Below are 25482 nucleotides of genomic sequence, written 5' to 3'. Positions count from 1 at the left end.
GTGTTTTTTGGAAAAATGTCTATTCATGTCCTTTGCCCATTTTTAAATTACATTATTTGTTTTTCTAGTGTTGAGTGTTGTAAGCTCTTTATATATTTTGGATACTAACCCTTTATCAGATACGTCATTTGCAAATGTGTTCTCCCATTTAGCTTTTTAGCTTGCCTTTTAGTTTTATTGATTATTTCCATTCTGTGCAGAAACTTGTTATTTTGATGAAGTTCCAATAGTTTATTTTTGCTTTAATTTCCCTTGCATCAGGAGATACACCTAGTAAGAAGTTTCTGTGGCCAATGTCAGAGAAGTTACTGCCTGTGTTCTCTTCCAGGATTTTTATGGTTTCCCATCTCACAGTCAAGTCTTTAATGCATTTTGAATTTATTTTGTGGATGGTGTAAGAAAGTGGTACAATTTAATTCTTTTGCCTGTTACTGTCCAGTTATCCCTACACCATTTGTTGAAGAGACTATCTCTTTACCTTTTGATAATCCTTCCTGCTTTTTTGAAGATTAGTTGACCGTTTAGTTTTGGGTTCGTTTCTGGGTTTTCTATTCTGTTCTATTTATTTGTCTATTTTTGTGCCAGTATCATACTGTCTTGATCACTACAGTTTTGTAATATAACTTGAAGTCTAGAATTGTGATGCCTCCATCTTTGCTCCCCGCCCCCCCCCCCCCCCGGCCAAGGTTGCTTTGGCTATTCAGGGTCTTTTGTGGTTCCATACAAATTTTAGGATTGTTTGTTCTAGCTCTGTGACAAGTGGTCTTGGTTTTTTGAAAGCGAGTACATGAAATGTGTAGACTGCCTTGGGTGATGTAAACATTTTAACAATATTTGTTTTTCTAATCCATGAGCATGGAAGGTTTTTCCATTTCTTTGCGTCATCTTCAATTTCTTGCATCAGTGTTTTATGGCTTTCAGAGTATAAGTCTTGCACCTTTTGAGTTGGGTTTATTCTTAGGTATCTTATTGTTTTTGGTGTAATTGTAAATGGGATTCCTTGCTTTCTCTTTTTGCTGTTTCATTATTGGTGGGTAGAAATGCAACAGATTTCTGCCTCTTGGTATTGTGTCCTGTAACTTTGCTGAATTTGTATATCAATTCTAGTAGTTATTTGGCGGAGTCTCGTGGGTTTTCTATATACAGTATCATGTCTTCTGTAAATAGTATAAGTTTTACTTCTCTCTTGCTCATTTCAATGCCTTTTATTACTTTTTGTTGTCTGATTCCTATGGCTAAGACTTCAAGTGCTATGTTAAATAAAAGTGATGAGAGTGGATATTGCTGTCTTGAGCTCTCAGTTTTCCCCAATGAGGATAATATTAGCTGTGTTTTTTTTTTTTTAAATAGATGGTTGGTATGTTGAGGTATGTTTCCACTAAAACTATTTTGTTGAGAGTTTTTTTTTTTTTTATCATGAATGGGTTTTGTACTTTGTCATATGCTTTTTCTGCATCTATTGAAATGATCATATGGTTCTTATCCTTTCTTTTATTAATGTGATGTATCACGTGGATTGATTTGCAAATATTGAACCATACTTACAATCCAAGAATTAATCCTGCTTGACTGTGGTGAATGATTTTTTTTAATGTAATGTTGGATTTGGTTGGCAGTATTTTATTGAGGAATTTGCATGTTTGTACATCAGAAATATTGGCCTACAGTTCTCTTTTTCAGTTGTGTCTTTAGCGGTTTTGATATCAGGGTAATTCTGGCCTCATAGAATGAATTTGGAGATTTCTTTCCTTTTCTATCTTTTGGAATAGTTTGAGAAGAATATATTTTAACTCTTTAAATCTGGTAGAACTCATCTCTGAAACGTCTGGTCCTGGACTTTTGTTTGTTGGGAGTTTTTAAATTTCTAACTCAATTTATTTGCAGGTTATTCATCTGTTCAAGTTTTCTATTTCTTCCCCTTTCAGTTTGATAGTTCATATGTTTCTAGGAATTTATCCATTTCATCCAGGTTGTCCAATTTGTGGGCACATGGCTTGTGATAATATTCTCATAATTGTTTGTATTTTCTGTGGTGTTGGTTGTTATTTCTCCTCTCTCATTGGTGATTTTATGTATTTGAGTCCTTTCTCTTTTCTTTTTGATAAGTCTGGCTAGAGGATTATCATTATTTTTTTGATCTTTTCAAAGAATCACCTCCTTGTTTTATTGATCTCTTCTATTTTTTTTTAATTTAGTTTCTATATCATTTACTTCTGCTGTAATCTTTACTACTTCCTTCCTTTTGGTGGCTTTAGGCTTGGTTTTTTATCATTCTTTTTCTAGCTCCTTTAGGTATAGTTGTTTATTTGAGATTTTTCTTGCTTCCTTAGAGAAGGTTTTATTACTGAATACTTCCTCTTAGCACTACCTTTGATGCATTTCAAAGGTTTTAGACCATTGTGTATTCATTTTCATTTGATGCCATGTATTTTCTTATTTCTTCTTTTATTTCCTGGCTGACTCATTTATTGTTTAGTAGCATGCTGTTAACCTCCATGTATGTGTGGTCTTTCCATATTTTTTCTTGTGGTTGACTACTAGTTTCATAGCATTGTGTTAGAAAAGGTGCATGATAGGACTTAGATCTTATTGTATTTGTTTAGACCTCTTTTGTGCCCTAATATGTGATCTATCCTGGAGAGTGTTTCATGTGCACTTGAAAAGAATGTGTATTGTGCTGTTTGAGGGAGGGATATTCTGAATATATCTGTTAAGTCCATCTGTTCCAGTGTGCCATTCAAAGCCATTGTTTCCTTGTTTATTTGTTTGTTAGATGATGTACCCACTGAGGCATCAAAGTACTCCACTATTGTATAATTACTGATTAATTCCTTTAGATTTGTTATTAATTGTTCTATGTATTTGGGTGCTTTCATGTGGGTGCATAAATATTTTACAATTGTTATATCTTCTTGTTGGATTGTCCCCTTTATGATTATATAGTGTCTTTCCCCCACCCCCACCCTCCTTTTTATACTGCCTGCTTAAAGTCTATTTTGTCTGATATAAGTGTTGTTACTCTGGCTTTCATCAGACATGCCCTTGTGTGATAAATGTTCCTCCAGCCCCTCACTTTCAATTGCAGGTGGCTGTAGGTCTAAAATGAGTCTCTTGTAGGCAGCTTATAGATTGGTCTTGTTTTTTGTTTGTTTTTTATCCATTTTTTTTTCAACGTTTATTTATTTTTGGGACAGAGAGAGACAGAGCATGAACGGGAGACGGGCAGAGAGAGAGGGAGACACAGAATCGGAAACAGGCTCCAGGCTCCGAGCCATCAGCCCAGAGCCCGATGCCGGGCTCGAACTCACAGACCGCGAGATCGTGACCTGGCTGAAGTCGGACGCTTAACCGACTGCGCCACCCAGGCACCCCTGTTTTTTATCCATTTTGACATCCTATGTCTTTTGACTGGAATATTTAATCCATTTACATTCAAAGTAATTATTGGTAGATATGTATTTATTTACAGTTAATACTAGTTTTATCATTTTTTCTGGAGATGTTCTTTGATCTTTTCTTGTCTTTGTTTCTCCTTTGCACTCAAAGAGTCCCTTTAGTATTTCTTGCAGAGCTGGCTTAATGGTCACAAACTCCTTTGGTTTTTGTTGGAGAAACTCTTTATCTCTCCTTCTATTCTGAATGATATCCTTGCTGTATAGATATTCTGAGCTGCAGATTTTTCCCATTCAACACTTTGTTATTTATTTATTTATTTATTTATTTATTTATTTTTAATTTTTTTAAAAATGTTTTTTAATGTTTTATTTATTTTTGAGACAGAGAGAGACAGAGCATGAGCAGGGGAGGGGCAGAGAGAGAGAGATGGAGACACAGAATCTGAAGCAGGCTCCAGGCTCTGAGCTGTCAGCACAGAGTCCGACACGGGACTCAAACTCAAGAACTATGAGATTATGACCTGAGCCAAAGTCCTTTCAACTGACTAAGCCACCCAAGCACCTCTTGATTTCCTTTAATATTTTGTGTAATATATCCTTACCAGATATATGGTACACAAATATTTTATCCCTTTCCACTGGTTGTGTTTTCACTCTATTGGTTGTTTCTTTTGTTCTGCAGAAGGTTTTTAGTCTGATGTAGTCCCGCTTGTCTATTTTTGCTTGCTATTGGCTTCATGTTGCTAAAAAAATAATTTCCAAGACCAATGACAAATTTTTCCCCATGATTTCTTCTACTAATTTATAATTTAAGGTGTTATATTTAAGTCTTTAAAACATTTTGAGTTGATTTTTGTATATGGTGTGAGTTAAGCGTTCAGCTTCATTTTTCTGCATGTGAATATCCAATTTTCTCCAATGCCATTTGTTGAAGAGACGATTCATATTTTGTCAGGACTATTTTTCAGAAAGGCTTAAAACTCTCTGTTGTAAAGAGCATAGCCTTCCTACAGAATTTTGTGGTCTTATGTTGTGATTTTCTCCTTGGTGCTTGCTATAAGAGTCACAGTGCAACTTCCCTACTTCCCACACTAAAGTCTCCAATACTCTAAGACTTATTGGATCATAGTGTCTAAATGGCAAGGCCCCATGTACCATACCTTGGACCTGCTACAAAATCCTTTCTTGTTTTTAGTATGTTTCAGAGCTTACCGTCTCTCATAACACATTGCTTATCCACTGGGACAGAATTCGTTGATGTGGCATGTGTTGCCTCTAGGACTCAAGATGGCTGACTTCTCGGGCACTGTACTTTTTTTCTTTTTGCTAGAAGATTATGATTAAATAATATATTTTACTCTGGAAAGCATGTTTAGTATTTCTGTGACGTGTCTGTTGCAGCTACTCAACTTTGCTTTGGTAGTACGAAAGCGGCTATAGATAAAACATAAGTAGCTATGGCTGTGTCCCTACACAACTTTTTTGTTTGTTTGTTCATTTCACAAAACAGACATATTTGCCCCACAAGTGACAGTTTTCCAACCCCTGATGTAGGGACCAGTATAATGTTCTCTAAAATCTACAGATCCCATAAATCTCTTACTATCATTATATCATAGACAACCATAGACAGCAAGGTAGTTAAATTAGTCTTGTTCATCCCATGTGAATGCAGACTCTGATCTTCTTTTGTGATAAGAGTGGAAAGAATGTATTTACTAAATCAATGGCTGCCTATCTTACAACTGAGAAAATGATACTCTTATCCAGTATAGTGGGTGTGATCAGGGATAATTCTTGGTTAAACTGTGGTAATATACAGCCATTTGTCCAGAAGCCATCCCAGTTATTACGAAAGCCATTCTATGAAATAAATGGAAATATTTTAAAATCATTGCCCCTGTATCCTTTAGGTATTTAATGGTAATATCCAGCCCCTTCTTCCCAGTTGGGATGAAATATATTTTTGGTTTTCTATCTTGGTGTGGGTTCAACGTAAGAGGCTTCTGTGTGTTCCTATGCCACTATGATATCTCTTACTACACAGGTAACTGACCCAATGTAGAGATCATGCTGCCTATTAAATATGTCATAATCAATTACATGATTCAGAACTGGGAAAGAAACAATTGAATGAGTCTACAGGTACAATTGGCCCACTGTGAGACAGCCTTTATCCACTTACCTCCTGGTCCCATGATGATACTTTGTATCTTCAAACATTAATGTTCCCCCCATATCCACATTCATTATTCTTCCAAATTTCAAAGTTTCTTCCTATCTGCAATGGTCATTCAGTCAAAAACATAGCCATAGGCCATTCTTTTGGGGGAAGGACTAAGGAAATCAATGTTGCAGAGTCCTTTCTCCGAGGAAATTGGCCACCTTTTCAGTCAATGGGATCTGGAAATTGGGTCTCTCTAGGAACTAGCAAGAAATGAAGACTCTACTGGATTAGTTCTGTTCACCTTCCGGTTCTTTCATGCTTACTTGGTTTTTGTTTTGTTTTGTTTTGTTTTTTGTTTTGTTTGTTTGTTTTCTGATTATAGATGAAAAACATCACTCTTTCTGGCCACTATTTTATTCTGCCCCTAAGGATGCTGTGTTCTATTAATCATCTCCACAATGCTCAGCAAACAAAGCACCCTAGGCTGCTTCTGCAATCTTGTTAGTCATTGCAATAATTGCAATTTCCTGCAATTTCAGCCCAGCACTGCCACTTGGCTTCAACGACTTTGGGGTTTTATTTCCCCCATGGATATTTGAGCCTTGAAGTAGGACTGCCTTAACCGCTACCACCTCTGTGAGGCAGAAGACAGATATGACTGAATTGCTTAGTGATTCTGGTGTCCATCTCTCCAGAGCACTTGTGATGGCTTTGATGAACAGTGTACCCTCTGGGCCCTCTCTTAGAACATGAAACTGGTGATTTTTCCGTATTGTAATGGATCCATTCCAAAATTCTCATTCTCTCAATCTCTAACCTTTCCTCTAACATCTGCCAGAATAACTCAGGCATTTCCATGTGAGTTTGTCTTGACTGTTGTCCCCCTTAAGTCTCCCCAAATCCACTATAGCAGCAAGTTTTTCCTTTTGTGTACAGTTTATCTTCCCCCTTCATAGGCCCAGGATGTTACTAGCCATCTGATGCTGGCTCTTAACCCTGGTCATAGTCCTGCCAGCCAGCAAAAGAGATGGGACCATTTCTGAGGAGACCACTGGATGTTTTGTAGGGCAGAAGCTTCTCCAGTGACTTTTAGATGAGGAAAGCCTTAGCTTTTACTAAGAAAGAATGTGCTGCTTCTGCCAGCTCTGAGGACTGTGGGGGAAAACCGTGTTATTTTAGAATCCGTGTTCTCAGGAGAATCTCAATCTCTGGTAGCTGTCTTTACCCTATGTTTCAAGAGTCCCAACCTAGTTAATTTTCCCAACTAGAACCTTCAAGTACCTGATGTGTCTTACCTTAGCATTATATCTGTGGAGCTTTCTGACCCAATCAGTTCATCAATTTTCTGCTCAATTGTGTGCCAGATATAAGACCCTTTTTGGCAGGTACTAAAGAGGTCTCCTTGATCTTGTGCTTAGCCTTTGACTCTCAGTGGTCGTTTCTCATTAGCTCTATGCAGTGTATCAGTGAAACTTAACAGTAAACAATGACTTCAATATCCTTGCATTGCTGCCCCATTTGATCAAATACCTGAATTATCATAACTGTCAATGTGTTCCCCTTTCAGGATATTTTTCCAAGTCACCATTGGTGGACTATTATTAGTTGTCCTGGTGCCTCGTGCAAGAACTGTCCAAAGCCCACTTTCAGTACAAGGTGGCCATCGTCTTTGTCTACTCAGCATGGAGAGTGAGTCACAAAGCCTTCACTACATCACCCATTCTCCCTTTCCTCAGATAATTCCTGGCACCACTTATACGTGTTAGTTCAAGTTTTCTGAATACCACATCAGATATGCAAGAGATTTACTGAAGGACACGTCTATGAAAGAGAGAGAGGAAGAGGTCGGATAAATGAGAACCTTCATACTCCCAAGAAAGTCTGACATTTGTGAAAGACAGGAGGCTTTAGTGGAAAGGGTCTCAGACTGCAGTACAAATATTTACTCAATATAATGGTTGGAATCATTGGGTAAGCTACCCCCCCCCAAAAAAAAGTGTCTTCCATCTTTCAGGAACAGACCTTTACTAGTACACCGGCCATGCTCAGGCTTTGGCTGGGAACAGCCCAGGAGAAAAGTGTGGTCTCAGTGTGAACACAGTGATGGAACCAGAAGAGCATCTGCCCAGCCTCTAGTTAATCTTGGTTCCCACAGCAGATCTGATTCATACATGTTCATGGTCCTCAGACCAAGAAAGTCCAGACTTCTCTAAGCTTCTTCTGTATCTTATATTTATCCGTATCCTTTGAATTAGCCGTAAAATTTGATAAACTCTGATCCTTGTGGGTTTGATTTGACATTTCTGCTCTCTATATTATCTTAATTTTATTAATAAAAGAGCAATTTCAATAATATTGAAATAATGAAAGTCTTAAATCCTCTGATGTTTCAAACAAAAAATTAGCTAATTCCAAAAATAGTTCAGATACTTTTCAACCAATTTATAAAATGAAAAGAATCTTTTGGAAATACATTCAGCCAATTCAAAGATTAAATAGCAGATGTATTTTTTTTTTGTGAATCTTATTTTAAATGTACTTAGAAATTCAGGAATTGGGTGTTTGAAGTCATGTGATCTAGCAACATATCTGACATATCACTCTGTCGACTTACCAAGGTAGGAGAGTTAGAAAGTTGACTTCATGTCAAATTATTTTACAGAAAGGGGAAAGGTTTACAGAAAGGGAAAGAAGTAGAAGCATAAAATAGAGATAACAGGTAATGCACTAAGGTTTTTAAACATTGATTAATAATGTTTGTTTTTATTTTGTGCTTAATTATTAGATTTCTAAGTTCATTAATAGAATTAGGTTGAAACTTTTACTTTTAATACCCTCTTTGCCTGGTTATATTTAAGCACTTTTTTTTCTTTTTAAAGCATTTATATTTATAAAAATTTAACCATGCAATATCTCATTTTATTTTTTTCCCAAATCCTCCTCTTATCTCTATCCTCTGGATTATTTTGCATCAAATGCTACCCATACACATTTTCATTTCTGTGGACATATTGTATATGTGTATCTGAAATGTAGACTCTTTTTCTGAACATCATTAACACCCTTAAAAATCTGACAATGATTCCTTAGTATAATCAAATATCCATTCAGTGTATTAGTGTCTAAATGCGAGTTTTTTCTCTAATAACTCATATTAAATATCTATTTTATTTATTTTTTATTTTCTCTTTTCATTTTGGTTTGAATGCCTTTCCAAAACCATGACCTTCAATGATGTGTAAAATAAGAATACTAAAAATGGGGGGAACTTGCAGCAGACTTCATTACGATTTTTCTCCTTAATGCCCTGAAATACATGAGTGTGACTGATCTTTGCAGTGTTCTTAGTAAACACTGTGAATAAACCAGGAGAAGATGAGGTTATCAGTAATCTGCATTCTGGTAAAGGGAGTAGAATTAGAGTTCAAGACTTCCCTGTAGCTGGCAGGAGAGCAGATATGGAAGATGCCCAATGGTATAGTCACTCTTCATTCTCATCATTATGAGAGGGCTGGGGACATGGGAGTGAGGAGTGGCGCTTTGCACAATGGTAAAATTTTGAGTAGTGTGAACAAAGTTGCTCTTGTCCAGAACACCATTATAGGCACTGATCAGTGGGGACAAAGAAGCATTATTCCAACACCAAATGGCCCAGTGTGGCCAGGGCTAATGCCACAGGGACTTGCTAAAAAAAACTCCATTAACTAATACACTTTGTGCCAATACACAAAGTAATGGCAGAAGGACACCTTCCATGAAAGTTTTCTGGTAAGATATATAATTGATTTAGCTATCACTTAATTCAATTATAATTTTATACATGATGGCTAATTTTTATTGTTGTTCCAGAATTAAAAGAGAGCTCTATAGTCTAGTTGCCCAACCTAAAACTATGAGAACATAATTTTTGTGCCATTATGAAACAAAAGTATTAATAAGTGGCTGTAAGAACATGATATAACAACCTCAGAAACAGAGTAAAATGTAATTATGAGCATGCTTGACAGGCACTTGAATTTCATCTACAAATTTTAGCATGCTACCGTGGCTTAAAGGAAGAACCTGATTGCCATGTCTAACCATTTCTCATCTACATGAAAAACCAACCAAACAAACAAACAAACAAAAAACTTCCCAAATGGAGATCTAATTTTTTTATCACATTGCCTCCTGAATCAAACTCTGCCAACAACGTAGATTTATTGTACACCAAGTCCCTAATTAAGGGGCATTCTTTCAAATAGAAGAATAATTAGAGCAAAATATCCTGCTAGTCATTTAATCAGGAATGAGTGAAGGGAGACAGACCATATTCCATATATAGGAGTAGATGAAGTGCCTTGTATATGTCGTTGAAAGTCCTAATTGATTCATCTCAGGATAAGCTGCTGTCAACTTAATTACATGAGAAATGATTTTAAAAGTCTAATCAGATTTAATGTACTTGAAAATGCATTTAATAAATTGCAACTTTTGTCATGAAACAAAAAGCTTAATTTTCATTTATGTTCACATGAATGAATTAGATAAACTATTCAAAGATTCTTCCCAGGTTTGAAATTCCAAATACAAATTATGAGAATAAAGAGAACAATACTTGACATGGGTTCATTATTTTAGTTATCAAGTGATGTATCAGAAAAATGAATTCACAAACCAATAGTTACTTTGTCAATCTCTTAGATAGGTGTGCATTTACAAGTCAGTTTCTTGTTTCCAGATCAAATTTGGTTAATCATAGATTAATTTACAAATTAAAATATGATTGCTGGAACTGATCGAGCTTTAGAACAAACTAAAGCACTACAGGAATACTTCAGAGATATTGTGGATTCAGTTCCAGGTTACTGACATAAAGTGAATATTGCAACAGAGTAAGTCATATATATACATATATGTGCACACATATATATATATATATTTCCCAATGCATATAACAGTTACATGTACACTGTACTATAATCTGGTAAGTATGTAATAGTGAATGTCCAAAAACTAATGCACATACCTTAGTTAAAAATTAATGCTAACTGCTAATCACATCTGAGCTTTCTGTGAGTCATAATCTTTTTGCTGGTGGGGGCTCTTGCTTCAATGTCCATACTAACAGAAGCCCAAGTCCAGATGGATTCACAGGTGAATTCTTCCAAATGTCTAAAGGACAATTAATACCTATTTTCTCAAAATATAAAAGAGGAAGAAGAAGAAGAAGAAGAAGAAAAACTTCCAAATACATTCTATAAGGCCAGCATCACTCTGATACCAAAGACACCACAAAAGAAGAAACTATAGGCCAACATCCCTAATGAACATATTTGCCAAAATCCTCCACAAAATATTAGCTAACCACATTTCATAATATATTAAAAGGATCATTCCTCATGATCAAGTGGGATTTATTCAGGGGATGCAAGGATGGTTTAATATTCACAAACCAACCAATGTGATACAACACATTAATAAAATCATAAATCATAAATAAAAATCATATGACCATCACAATAGATGCAAAGAAAGCATGTGAAAAAAATTCAATAACCATTCATAATGAAAACTCAACAAAGAAGATTTAGATAGAACATGCCTCAAGTAATAAAGGTGATCTATGAAAACTTGCACCTAATATCATACTTAATGGTGAAAAGCTGAGAGTTTTTCCTCTAAGATCAGGAACACGACAACGATGGCCACTCTTGCCATTTTTATTCAACATGGTATTAGAAGTCCTAAACACAGTAATCAGACAGAAAACATAAATAAAATCATTCATATTGGAAAGGGAGAAGTTAAACTGTCACTATTTGTAGATGACATAATTCTATATGTAGAAAACCCTAAAGACTCCACCAGAAAACTATTAGAAGTAATGAATGAATTCAGTAATACTATAGAATACAAGATTACACTGAAATCAGTTGCATTTCTATACACTAATAATAAAGTAGGAGAAACAAATTAAGAAAGCAGTTTCATTTGCAATTACCCCCAAAATGATAAAATATCTAGGAACCAATTTAACCAAGGAGGTGAAAGACCTATACTCTAAAATTGTGCAAAACATTAATGAGGGGCAACTGGGTGGCTCAGTAGGTTGAGTATCCAACTTTGGCTTAGATCATGATCTCATGGTTCATGAGTTTGAGCCCTGCATTGGGCTCTCTGCTGTCAGTGTGGGACAAGCCTGCTTCAGATTCTCTGTCTCCTTCTCTATTCCCCTCCCCCACATGCTATCTCTCTCAGGAATAAATAAACATTTAAAACATTGATGGAATAAATTGAAGATGACACAAACAGATGGAAAGATAGTCTTTGGAAGACTATTGGAAGAATTAAAATTACTAAAATGTTCATATTACCCAAAGGAATCTACAGGTTCAATGAAAGCCCTATCAAAATAACAACAGAATTTTTTTACAGAACTAGAACAAAAAATCCTAAAACTTGTATGGAACTAAAAAGACCATGAATATCCAAACCAAACTTGAGAAAGAAAACCAAAGCTGGAGGTATCACATTCGGATATCAAGATATACTGCAAAGCTATAACGATCAAATGAATATGACACACAAAAATAAACATAGGTTAACAGAATAGAGAGCCTAGAAATAAACCTACACTTGTATGGTCAATTAATCTTCAATAAAGGAGGCAAAATATATAATGGGGAAAAAACTGTGTCTCCAATAAATGTTACCAAAAAAACTGGACAGTTCCATGCAAAACAATGAAATTGACACATTTCTTACACCATATATATAAATAAATAAATAAACTCAAAATAGATGAAAGACCTAAATGTAAGACATGGAACCATAAAACTCCTGGAATAAATGAAGGCAGTAATTTCTTTCATGTTGACATTAGCAGCATTTTTAAGATAGATCTTCTTGAGCAAGGGCAACAAAAGCAAAAATAAACTACTGGGACAACCTTAAAATAAAATAGCGTTTGCACATTGAAGGAAACCATCAAGAATGGAAATGCAACCTGCTGAATGGGAGAAGATATCGGCAATTGATGTATCTGATAAGGGATTAATATCCAAGATATATAAGAAAAACTTACAACTCAACACCAAAAAGCTTCCAAATATGCCAATTAAAAAATGGTCAGAGGATATGAATAGACAGTTTTCCAAATAAGAAATATAGATGGCTAATAGACACATGAAGGGATGCTCAACATCACTCATCATCAGGGAAATGCAAATTGAAATTACAATGAAATAGCACCTCATACCTGTCAGAAAGGCTAGAATCAAAATACAGCAAATAACAAGTATGGGCAAAGATGCGGAGAAAAAGGAATGCTCGTGCACCATCAGTGGGGAGGAATACTGGTATAGTCACTGTGGAAAATTTTATGGAGGTTTCCCAAAAATTAAAAACAGAAGTACCCAGTAACCCCACTCTTGGCTATTTACCTAAAGAACATGAAAACACTAATTCAAAAAGATATATGCACTCATGCTTACTGCAGCATTATTTATAATATCTAAGATATGGAAACAACTCAAATGTCCATCAACATATTAAGGATAAAGTACTGGCATATTTATGTGTATGTATTCTATTACTTAGCTGTAAAAAAAGGAAAGGGATAAGTCAGACAGACAAAGACAAGTACAATGTGATTTCACTTATATATGGAATCTAAAAAAAGCGAAACAAAACAAAACAAGCATAAACAGATTCTTAAATACAGAGAATAAAGAACAAATTGATGGTTGCCAGAGGGCATGACAGTGGGGAGATGGGCAAAATGGTTGGGCCAGAGTGGGAGATACAGGATTCCTTTTATGGAATTAATAAATCACGGGCATAAAAGGTACATCATAGGGAACATAGTCAGAAGTATTGTGTCACCACTGTATGGTTCACAGATGGCTATGCTTGCGGTGAGCATTGTGGAATCACTATGTCGCACAGCTGAAACTAACACGACATTGTATGTCAAATGTACTTCAGTACAAAAGTAAAAAAAGTTGTAGTGATGGTTTGAATGACAGTTACACACACACACACACTGAATTAATTACCAAATGGAAACAAAATTCTAACTCTGATTTTCTTGCCTCATTTCTCCAATAAGTCAAAAAAATATTTTTTGTTACGTGTGAATGGAGAGTCTCTGGTACCAAGGACTACAGATTTCCAGGGATGAGAAAGCAACCAGCATCAACCCACATTTGACTTCTGTGAACAGATATAAAAAGATTCTCCTTTACTGGTGGTGCTTTAAATGGTTATACATTCCACACGGCATCAGCTAAAGATTTTTTTTTTCACTTCTCTTTTAATTTTGATAACGTTCAGCTTACCATCATATTCAAGATGCTATCCCATGGTGATGGAGGTAATAAACAGCCTGAGCTTAAGGTTTCTTGATGAATGCAGTATAGCATTATGCTAGTCTCAGGGAACCAACCTGTTCTTTTAATCTACCAGGGAAATAATCCACAAATTAAAAAAAACAAAAAACAAAAAACAAAAAACAAAAAAACCCAGCATGCTTGTATGGAGAGGTGCACAAAGTAAACAGAAAGTTTATGCCCAAGCAAACAAGTTATTTTCTCTTTTCTTCACTGTAGTTTGATGTGTGGATACTACATATTCTCCTCAGATTGTGCTTGGGCAATTATTCTAGAAATGTTTCTTTTTCGTTATAGGAGTAGCTTCATTTTTTCCATGTTCTGTATCACTTATTGGCAGATAGAGTTGTTTCCCACTTCCCGGGCAAAGCAACCTCTTCAATCATAACCATGAGCTAAGATTTCATCATGACCATTTTGTTCATTTAACCCTTAATTTTCGTGGAGAAATCTATGTACTGCTTCAGGAGTATTTTTGGTGTTTCTCGTTCATCTTTTTAAAAGGTGTGCCACTTGTGCCCAGCTGTAAATCAAATTCAGTGTCTCCAAACTTTAGCAGGTGACTTACATTACCTGTCCAAACCTGGACCTTCTTCAATGTTCCATACTTCAGCAGATGCAACGATATCAGCAGGTTGTGCTGTCCAGCAACATGAGTTGCTCTTATCGCGCTTTTTTTGGACCCTTGCTGTCCAATACAAGATTTAAGGAGAGTGTTCCCCACGTATCTTTTGAATTGCTCTGCTTTAATCCATACACATCAAAACCACCCTTCTTAATAATAACATAATTAGTTATATATAGGCCTTTATCTGTACTTGTTATTGCAATAGTTAACTATTTTTAATATTTACTCTCATTGGTACTGTTCTCAGCACCCAAGAAGTATTAACTCATTCAATCCTCAAAGTAGTTATATCTACGGAAGCTATTATGATCTCCATATTATAGATGAGGAAACTGAGGCACAGAGAATTTAGCGACTTTTCCAAGGGCTTACATGCAAAATGGTGAATCAGGATTCAAGCTCAGGTGTCTTGTCCCTAATTTGACCGCTTTTGCCACAAACCTTGTTTTACCAATTCCCATCTCCTTAGAATAAAGTATGAATTCTAAGTACAAAAAACAAAGTCTTGCTGTGTAAATCTCAGATTTTTTTAGTATCAACTAGAGCCTCTCTTCCTTTAATTTTCTTCGGTCCACTGAACTTGACATTTCCCTCATGTGGCCCCCAACCAGGATCTTGGTCTTTCTCTCACTAACCGTGATTCCTCAGCATTTTTTACACCATGGTGCCTCCAATCATATGTGATCAACCTCCATTCATTTCATATTTAATAGCAGGTCTCAACTTCAGCAATTGTAGTGTCAATGATCTATTGCTCTGTTCTTTTGCTTTTCAGCACACAGGGTCAGCTCTCGAGCATTCCACTACCATAGTCTCTGCTTTTTGATTTCCTCCTACAGTTAGTAACCTGGGATCTATTGATGGGCTGAAACTCTTGGAAATGCTATTCCAAGTATAGATAGATAAATGATAGATGATAGTTAGATAGATGAAAGAAGGAAAGAAAGCAAGAAAGCAAGAAAGAAAGAGAAGGAAGGAAGGGAGGAAAGAACGAAGAGAGGGAGGGAAATAAGTATATACTTAACAGATTCAATTTCTGTGTGTGAGGTTTACCACTTTAATCAAATTTAGAGAAGTTCCAAATAGCCAAATTTACAGAATCTTAAAAGAGGAAAGGGAAGCCGGGCCACACCATATCCATACAATCCCATAATTTCATTTATTTTTTTCTGGTTTTCCCTCAAGAACATTCTCTCAGCATTTGTAGATTTAGACGTCAACTCTTCCTTCTATAGGGTCAGAACCCAAGCACATAGTCCCTAAGTCACAGTTTCAAATGTCCCTTTGTTAGCTCTCTAACTTGTACATCTTAGGAGCTGGATAGGATGTATTTCAGTTCCCTGATTAAAAGCTTGAACTAGACTGTCCAAAAGCAAGGATTTCTACTGATGTTTAGGAGTGACAGCATTTTCTAGGTGATTGACAGACCAACCTGTACTCTTTGCAATAGAAGTTCCCTCTTAGACTAAGAGTCCTCAAGAGATGCCTGATGTGTGTCTGTAAAGCGGTCCTGTTCATAGTGGGTGCCCATCCTAGTTTTGCCTTTTCACTAACTCTTTAGTGAAGAAAACTGTAAGTAACCTTTCACTCACTAATCACAGTTCCTGGTTTTGAGCTGCCCCCCAGTGAGTTCCAACACCATCTTTTCTATCTAAGCCTAAAGTTATTCATGGCCAGTGATATGCAAACACCTACAACATACCTGTCAAGACAGCTCAGGACCCCTAGAATCTTCATGGCACTGACTTTTCACACGCTCCACATGGAAGTATAGGTAATGAACTCCTCACCAGCAACTATGTATCATATATGTTACATATTTCCCCTCCAAAGCCATATATTGCTGTGCTTAGGGTCCTCTGAGAACAAAAAAACAGTGTGTGCTTAGATGTCCAAGAAATGTAATGAGGAATATAGCTCTGTTATGGCTGATTCGTGCCTCTCCTCTTCCCATGTTGAAACCCTAACCCCCCAGTATTATGGTATTTGGGGTCTTTGGGAGGTAATTCGGTTTAGATGAGGTCATGAGTGGTGTCCTCATCATGAGATCAGTGTCCTTATGAGGAAAAAAAAAGGCAGATGGCACTCTGTCTCTCTTTCCTTCTCTTACCAGTCATGTGAGGACACAATAAGAAGATGGCCATCTGCAAGCTATGAAGAGGGCTCTCACCAGGAACTGAATCACCTGGCACTTGGTCTTAGACATGTCAGCCTCCAAAAGTGAGAGAAATAAATGTCTTTTTTTTTTTTTAAGCCTCCACTCTATACTATTTTGTTATAGAATCCTGGACTAAGCTAGTAGCTGGTCCTGAGAAGTGGGCTGGAAAAAGCTCTGGAACTAAATACAAAGTCGAGAAGGAGGCAGGAGGAGTGTTGAGGTGCAGTTAGGAAAAAGCACAGATTTCTGGGAAATGTCTGGCAGAATGATAATGGATATTTAAGATGATTCTGGGTGGTGGGGAGGGGGGCTCAGAAGAGCTCTAGAGAAAGCATCTATCTTCTTAGAGAAGACAGAAATAAATGCCGTACAAAATCTTGCTAAAATATGGATGTTAGAGGCTATTCTGATGACATCTCAGAAGGAAATGATAAATATGAGCTATGGGGTGATGCTGCTACCCCCGTGGACTTGTAGGGTAGAGCATAAATGAAAGAGGACCGTATATGAGTGCTAAGGTCTGATGGGCATATTGTGTTAGGTTTTCGATGTCCTGGATCCTGTCTCTCCTTCCTACTTCTCCCTTTCGGAATAGGAATGTCTACCCTAAGCCTGCCCCACTATTGTATTTTGGAAGCAGATAACTCTTTTGCTTTCACAGGTTCATAGATGGTGAGAAATTTTGGCTCAGGGGGAATCATACCTTGTTTCTCACCCATATTTGATTTGGATGAAATTCAGATGTGCCTTTGGACTTTAGACTTTAAGGTTGATGCTGGAATGAGTTAACATTTCTGGGGATGTGGGAATGGAATGCATATATTTTACTTGTGGGAAGTCAGGGACACAATGCGATGGACTGAATGTTTGTGTCTTCCCAAATTTATATGTTGAAGCCCTAATGTCTGACGTAACATTTGGAGATGGAGTTTGGAGACGTAACTGGGTTTAGATTGGGTCATGAGGCTAAGATCCTCAGGATGAGATCAGGGTTCCTATAAGAAGAGGAAGACTGATATCTCTCTTGAATGTGCCCTCTCTCTTTCTCTTTCTCTCTCCACACACACACACACACACACACACACCAGGAAAAGCCCACGTGAGCACACAGTAAAAGGTAGCCCTCTGCAACCCAGAAAGAGGATCCTCACCAGACACTGGATCTATCTGGATAGGGGACTTCCCAGCCTCCAGAGCTGTGGGACATAAAGGTCTGTTGTTTGAACCACCCAGTCTATGATATTTTGTTACAGGTGCCCAAGGTGACTAAGACAGCCTGTGAGTAAAAATGAAGACAGGGCTAGACAAGGCGGGGAGAGCCACCTACCTGGTTATTAATTAAATCTCACAGAGTAGAGGGAAAAGAAAGAAGGTGGAATATAAACAGTCAGATGGCAGGGCAGTTCCAAGAAAGTTTGGCAAGACTGATTAGAGTCTTCCCACCAAAGCCTCCCCTTGGAAGAGTACCAGGGCTCACAGGACTGTGCCTGCACTAGCTTACCTGCCACGCGCAGGTGGACAGCAGCCTGCAGGAATGCGGTGATAGACTCAGAGCACAGCGGCATGGGTCATCAGTCAACTGTCCTCTCCACAGTAGGAGACGTGAGGGGCATACTTTCTTGCATCCCTAAAGTGCATTGGTTCAAATATGTTTTTTTGTTTTTTGTTGTTTTTTTTTTTGCATCGGAAAATCCAGGGTTCAAATCTGAGGCTTGATACTTTCTACCGGTGAGGAGTGAAGCAAATAAGCTTTCAAAATGGAGTGTTCTCATCTGAAAATGGGCTAACAGGAAGTACTTGCCTTGCAAGTACATTGTTCTGTGAGTGTTCCGCAAGAGGAGTAAACATTTCTAATAAATTTTAACTTGATAAACAAGATATGTCCTGCAATATGAGTAGTACGTGACCCCGAATGTCACATGATCACAACTGAGCCAATCGTTCTTCTCTCTCTCTCTCTCTCTCTCATTGTAGGATTGTGGGTGATCATCTCCCATGCATATATGCTCGGTCTCAGGCCATGTGTTTGGAAGAAATCAGTAATTTTTCAGAACATTGGAAGGCGCCCATAACTGGCACTAATGTGTTTTGGGTCACTTCAAAGCACCTATGGATAGTTCTTTGCTTTCGCATACAAGAATAAGCTTAGGAATGCTTTGCTTCATTTTAAGTCAGGCTGCCTACAGATATAAACACTTTCTTTTGCGGTCTTATTGCCCGTTATATTAAATACAGTGTATGACAAGAGTTTATTAATACTGTACTGTAGTCAACATCCATGGAAGCATATGCAATGACACCCATGCAGAAAAAGATTCCATTGAGCCAACAGATAGCAGTGATTCTGTTAGTGAAAGTGAAAGCCTCCCTACTCAATAACCCTCCTCTCTCTTGTCTCTCTCACACTAACCACAAAGGTTTTCAAAGGTAATTTCAGGTTATTTTGTTTATTCTTCTTTAAATTTTGTATTTTCTTTATTATCTTGTATTATATCATGGTATTGTAATCACTTTTATATGAATATTTTGGGGTTGTGGCACATAGCATCTGCGTTTCCACTATTTCTTATTGGCAAACTTGCTTTGATATACAAGTGCTTTGGATCCCAAGCATGTTTCCGGAATGAATTATGCTTGCAAACCAAGATTTTACTCTACCTCTTTTGTGTTATTATTGTAAAGATACAGACCTATACTTAATGTAAAGTGCAAAAACAGAGCCTGGTGCACTGTACAGATGCAATAAATGCTAAGTATTAAGATTATTAACATGCATTCTATGCTATCAGTGCCTCAGAGTTTCATGTAAACAGAGTCATGTTCAAATGCAAATGATTGTCAGTGCTTCTGGTATCCATTCATCCAGTTCCAAGCACCCTGGGTGATGTTTAGCCAAACTGCCCTCTCTCAACACGCGCAGGCACACAATTTTCACAGATAGGTTGCTTTGGCCCCAGCTTATAGGTAAACTTTGAAATGCTTACGACTCTCTTCGGCAACCTTAAATTCCTCAGAATTGTGAGCTCAGACAGACATATTGAGACATATTAATTAAGGGGAAAGAATCTTGGATTTGTTAGGGAGACAAATAATTTACTCATGTTTCGGAAGGCTAAATAGTGTAAACTAAGCAACAATGCTTTGAGGCAGATAAAGTTTGTGAACTAAAGAAGCATTAAACAGCAAATAATAAGGCACACATTGTAGAATAGTTTATGAGGCGGCAATAGACACAGTAGGATTCTCAGCAGAGGGGAACTTATGACTTAGGGCATCAAAATTGCTCATGCTAAAATCAAAAAGGTCAAGAATCCCACAAAAGGTCTTGGTTTCTACCAACTATGCTTATAATTTTGCACGAAATCTCAAATAAGGAATTTGAGTTTTCCAGGAATTAGTCATTCTTTTTAAATCCAAGAATAAAGCAAAATTTCCCAAATCCATTCTCATAAAGGGTGTTCGAGGACAGCTGGTTGAGGTTTCAAACCATTTATTCCCGTGTGATCCCTTTTGGAAAGGAAAAAAAGTAAGCCAACTGTACACAGACAAATAAAAACCCTGCCTTCTAAAGGCACTACAAGCTCCAATTGATAATAGCAGATTCTGAGGAGGTTCCGTTAGAATTAAATCCTTGTAAACTTGGGGGGCACCTGGGTGGCTCAGATGGTTAAGCATCTCACTATAGCTCAGGTCATGATCTCACGGTTCATGGGTTCAAACCCCATGTTGGGCTCTATGCTGACAGCTCACCTTTGGATTCTGTGTCTCCCTCTCTCTCTGCTCACACTCTGTCTCTCTCAAAAAGAAATGTTAAAAAAAAAAATCCTTGTAAACTTGGAACTCCTCTAGATAAAACAATAGGCCAGAACACTACTGCGCTTGAGTTGTGTCTTTTCTGAATGTAATTGACTGCGTGGTTCCTTTGAAATCATGGAAATAAGTACATATATGTACTTAGATATAATCGTGTGGCTTTTAAACACCTCTACATAGGGCATTTTGGCGTTATTGAGCCTCTTGAGCATCTCCTATGAAAAGATGAGAGAGGATTATAAATCTAGAATAAAACTCTGGTGACACTGAGATGGTTGTGATGTGTTATCAGACTCAGAGGGAGGACAGGTCAGCTGGTAGCTCCCCACAATGCCCAACTGTAATGGTTCAACATTTTTGGCGTAAATAGACTTTTAATTACGAATTGCCTCTTGTATTTCAGTACATAGCTGAGGAAGAATACGTGAGGCTGCTTCTACCAAGGTAGAAAATATTCTCATGGGGAGATTAAAAAAAAAGTTGAAAAGGAACACAGACACACAGACACATACAGTCTTCATGTAATGCAGCTGATACGGTTGGTAATTCTTGCCATTAAGATTCATTGGGTGGCGGTTGAGTGAGGTCTATAGGAGCATATAAGTAAAACTTTAAACCTGAGTGATGTATGGCCTGGCCCTTTTAATAGAGGACAGGCTATGTGTTTTACTATTTAAATTATTAAAATATAAAAGAGTTTCATAACCTTTCAAAGAAGTTCTGTGGTTATGACAATGGCAATTGACCTATGCTTTAAATTCCTCACTGCGAAAATATACAATTTTTATAAACAAACATCTTTGGTTCCTCAAAGTGGATATTAAACCAATATCTGAAAAAAAAATAGTCTAAGGAACTGACACAAGTTAAGGTAATCTGAGATTCCTAAGAATCTTTGATTGACCCTTGATGTCACAAGGACATGTCTTGATATAGGTGATGGCATATTCATTTTCAGCTCAGACTTCAAATACAAAATTATACTGCAAAGGAGGTAAAAAAAACCAAAAAACAAAAAACAACAACAAAAAAAACGCCTAAATTCCCACCGCAGCATTGAAACACTATGGCAGAGAATGAAGACATGAAAGAGACAAGTTAAAAGTTAAATTGAAATACAGAGGTTAGAGGAACCAAGAAAACCATTCTCTTATTCTTATTATTGTAAGTAATATTCTAGAGCCAAGACTGTGCAAAATATATTGAAAATAAAGCCACTCAAAAAATTTAATTGTTAAAGGCCGGATTAAAAAAAAATTGCTTAAAAAATAAAAAGTGCTTAAAAAAACACATTTTTTTTTTCAAATGCTTAAAAACTCTCACATGTAGTCTTTGATTAGTAATAGAGTCCCCTCAGCAGGGGCCATCTGGTGTCAGACCAGAGTAGGGCTGAAGTAATAATACGGTCTGTCCAGTTGGGGGGCTAGTCCCCATTATCACTATGAGATTCGTGATCTGCTCCAGTTGACAGGGAATTAGAACTTTATGTGATTTCCTCAATAGCCTCAGATATATGTGTATGTAGTTGCATTTATTTTAAATTGCATGAGACACATACATGGCAATTCTCAACAAAACTTGTCTCCCTTGAAACGAGAACTAAATAAATTTAGTTCCATATACAATAGTATTAGTTTTCTGGGGATATCATAACAATGTACCATAGACTGGGTAGCTTACCCAGCAGAATTTTTTTGTCTCAGTTTTGGGAGCTATGAACGCTAAGATCAAGAAGTCATCAGGGTTGTTTCTTCTGAGGCTTCTCTCCTTGGCTTGTGGATGGCTGTCCTTTCCTGGTATCTTCATACGGTGGTCTTTTCTGTGTGTGTCTGTATCCTGAACTTTTCTTGTTAAAGGGACACCAGACATACTGGGATTAGGGCCCAGCCCAGTGATGCCATTTTAACTTGAGTACCTCTTTAAAGACCCTGTATCCAAATACAGTCACATTCTGAGGTACTGGGGTGTTAGGACTTCAACATATGAATTGAGAGACGGTGCAATTCAGCTTGCGTCAATAATTGGTCTCTATAAAACTTACACAGATATATATATATATGTATATATATATATATGTATACATATATATATATACATATACATATATATATATATACATATATATATGTATACATATACATATATATATATGTAATCTCTCTGTATATATATATATATATATATACACATATATAATCTATCTAATATCTGTATATCTATATTGATATCTTTGTCTATAAGATGCATATGTAGTCATCTTGAAAAAATTTAGGACTCTTCAGTCCTAATATAAGATTTAGAAGGAAATAATTTTATAGGAGTATATTTCTGAAATAGTATCAATGATCCTAAGAATCACATAATGTATAATTTAAGCCTAAAGAAGACAAAATTAATCAGATATTTTTACAAGATAGAAGCCAGACTGCACAAATTATAAAGCAGCCAGTTTGATGTAATCTATGGTTTATATTCTAGTTTCAATTTCTAAAATCACATTTTTAGATCTATCTATCTATCTATCTGTTTATCTGTCTACCATCATCTATCTACCTATTTGTATGTAAAGAGACATTGCCCATCACCAGGAACAAATGTAGATTCTAATCCGAAGTGCATTAGTTTATATTTTTTGAAATTTTGTAATTGGCACTAGATAGGCACATATTTGATATACAAACTAAGTTCAGTTTCACTAAGAAATTGGGTAAGATTTCTCTTCAAGTCATGAACAAAAGGGAGGTATCTATGCTACATATATTGATCAATTGGTTCTTTCTTAAATAAATTTTAACAAGGAGGGGGATTGCACAAATTGTATTTTGAAGTTCTGTCCTTCATCAACTCTTATCTTTAATAGCGATTCAGTTAAGGACCTTGGAAAGAATATATATTTAAGAGTCTACACTTTGACTTCTCCAGAAAACCAAATTCAAAAGAATGGGTCCAGGGTGCCTGGGTGGCTCAGTCGGTTAAGCATCTGATTTTGACTTAGATCTCTCAGTTCCTGAGTTTGAGCCCCACATTTGGGCTCTGCGCTGATAGCTCAGAGCCTGGATCCTGCTTCAGATTCTGTGTCTACCTCTCTTCTGCCCCTCTCCTGTTCATACTCTGTCTCTGTCTCTGTCTCTCTCTCTCTCAAAAATAAATAAACATTAAAAAAAGTATGGGATCAGGAATACTTACTGGGGTGCCTGGGTGGCTCAGTCAGTTGAGCATCTGACTGGTGGTTTCAGTTCAGGGCATGATCTCATGGTTTGTGAGTTCGAACCCTACATCCCCCTGAATCACTATTTGGGGTTCGTTCTTTCTCTTCCTCTCTCTCTGTCCCTCCACCACTCACATCCACTAGCATGTGCATGCTCTCTCTCTCTCTCTCTCTCTCTCTCTCAATCTCTTAAAGTAAATAGGTTTTTAAAAGAATACTTAAAAGAACTGTGTGAAAGTAAGGTGAAGATAAATGAATATATTTCAATAGTGTGGTGAGCCTATAGAATTAGGTTATGTTTAACAAAATTATACAGAGAAGAAATTTTGGTGCCTCTTAAATCTTTGCTGATCATATCATATCACATATAATACATTCAGTTTAACTTCTAAGATTTTAAGAGTAAGATATAAAGATTGGTGAATACAGTTAAAAGAGCAACCAGGTTTCTTAAAACAAGAAAAAGGAGATTACCTACTCTGGTAATGTGAAGATACCAGGGCTAAAGCTATTTAATTAGATTTATTTTCTGCCAAAATAAAAGGTTGAGAATGGTGTGCTTGGTAAAAACTGAAATTGATATGTGTGTTAGCTCAGTAAAAAGATTTTATGAACCAAGTGTCTGATAATAAAACATATGCATGTCTGGGAGTATTCAAGGAGAAGATCTTCATAATGTTATGCAAGGAATTCAAATATTGATTGATTACATTTAAGTTTCCTTCTAAACTCAAAACGTTATGTTAAATTATGACATAGGTCAGAGGTGAGTTTTGATTAATATTTAATAGTTGCTTTCTTCGGATTTTAATGCATAAAATAAACTCAACTTGAAACCCTGAACTTGCAGATGATAATCAACTCTCAGGTCATTTCCATACTACACAGCTAAAGTTCTGCAAATTAAAATGAATGGTATTTGTGTGATAAGAACTATACATTTTTTAAGCTTTTTTATTTTCGAATAATGTAAGATTTAGAGAAGAATTGCAAACATTGTACAGAGAGTTCTCATATAGCCTTAGGTTAGCATTTTATATAACCGTGACACAATTACCAAGATAAAGAAATTAGCATTGGCACGATACTATTATCAAAACTACAGAACCTGTTTGGATTTTTACCAGTTTTCCCATTAATACCCTTTTTCTATTTCAGCATCCAATCAGGATAACACATGAAATTCGGTCATCACATCTCAGTCTCCTTCCGTATGTGAAAGTTTCTCAATCTTTTCCTTGTTTCCATGAGCTTTGGAATTTTCTAGAGTACTAATCAGGCATGCTATAGAATGTCCATCAGTTTGGGTCTCCTTGGTGTTTTATCACGGGTAAACTCGGGCTACAGATTGTTGGAAAGGGTGTCACAGAGGTGGGATGTTCTCCTTACATCAAACCCGGAATCCATGGCATCCCAGGATGATAACCTTGATCACTCAAGGTGTGTTAGGAGTCTCCATCATAACGTTACGATTGTTCACTTTCTAAACAGAAATCACTCTTGGAACAGAATCTTTGGAAGAGAATCACTAAGTGAAACTCACACTCCAGGGGAGAAAAATTAAGCTCCACTCTCTGCAGGAGGGTGTATTCACATTTATTATTTGGAATTTTTCCGTGAAGACCGGTGCTTTATCACATTTATTTGTTTCTTCAATAATTTATTTATGATAATATGAACATATGGATGTTTATTTTATTCTTTGCATTGTAATACAATGCTTATTTATTTCTTTGCTCAA

The sequence above is a fragment of the Lynx rufus genome, unplaced genomic scaffold (assembly GCF_022079265.1).
Source record: "Lynx rufus isolate CCGP_SWC_20201006 ecotype Redwood Valley unplaced genomic scaffold, mLynRuf1.p SCAF_4, whole genome shotgun sequence".
Lineage (NCBI taxonomy): Eukaryota > Metazoa > Chordata > Mammalia > Carnivora > Felidae > Lynx > Lynx rufus.
The sequence above is the reverse complement of the archived record's forward strand: the minus strand, read 5'-3'. Positions refer to the sequence as shown.